The following is a 243-nucleotide window of genomic DNA, read 5'->3' on the forward strand; positions in this document are numbered from 1 at the left end:
CTTTTCATGTTCTCTCTTTCCGTCTCCATCTCCTAAAAAACGAAAACGGATTTGCGCCGCGACGGGAGAATTCTCGTGCGGGTGGTTTACGCGTGCGAGTGTTCCGGCGTGAGGGAATGCTGCTGGTCTGCGGCGAGCCTGCGGACCGCCGTCGGGAGCGAGTGTACGGGATCCTGCGGCGGGAGGTGATGCTGGGACTTTTTCGCGTTTTGTCGGTGTTTTGGTGTGAGGGGGGGGGGGGGG

The sequence above is a fragment of the Penaeus monodon genome, chromosome 23 (genome assembly GCF_015228065.2).
Source record: "Penaeus monodon isolate SGIC_2016 chromosome 23, NSTDA_Pmon_1, whole genome shotgun sequence".
Lineage (NCBI taxonomy): Eukaryota > Metazoa > Arthropoda > Malacostraca > Decapoda > Penaeidae > Penaeus > Penaeus monodon.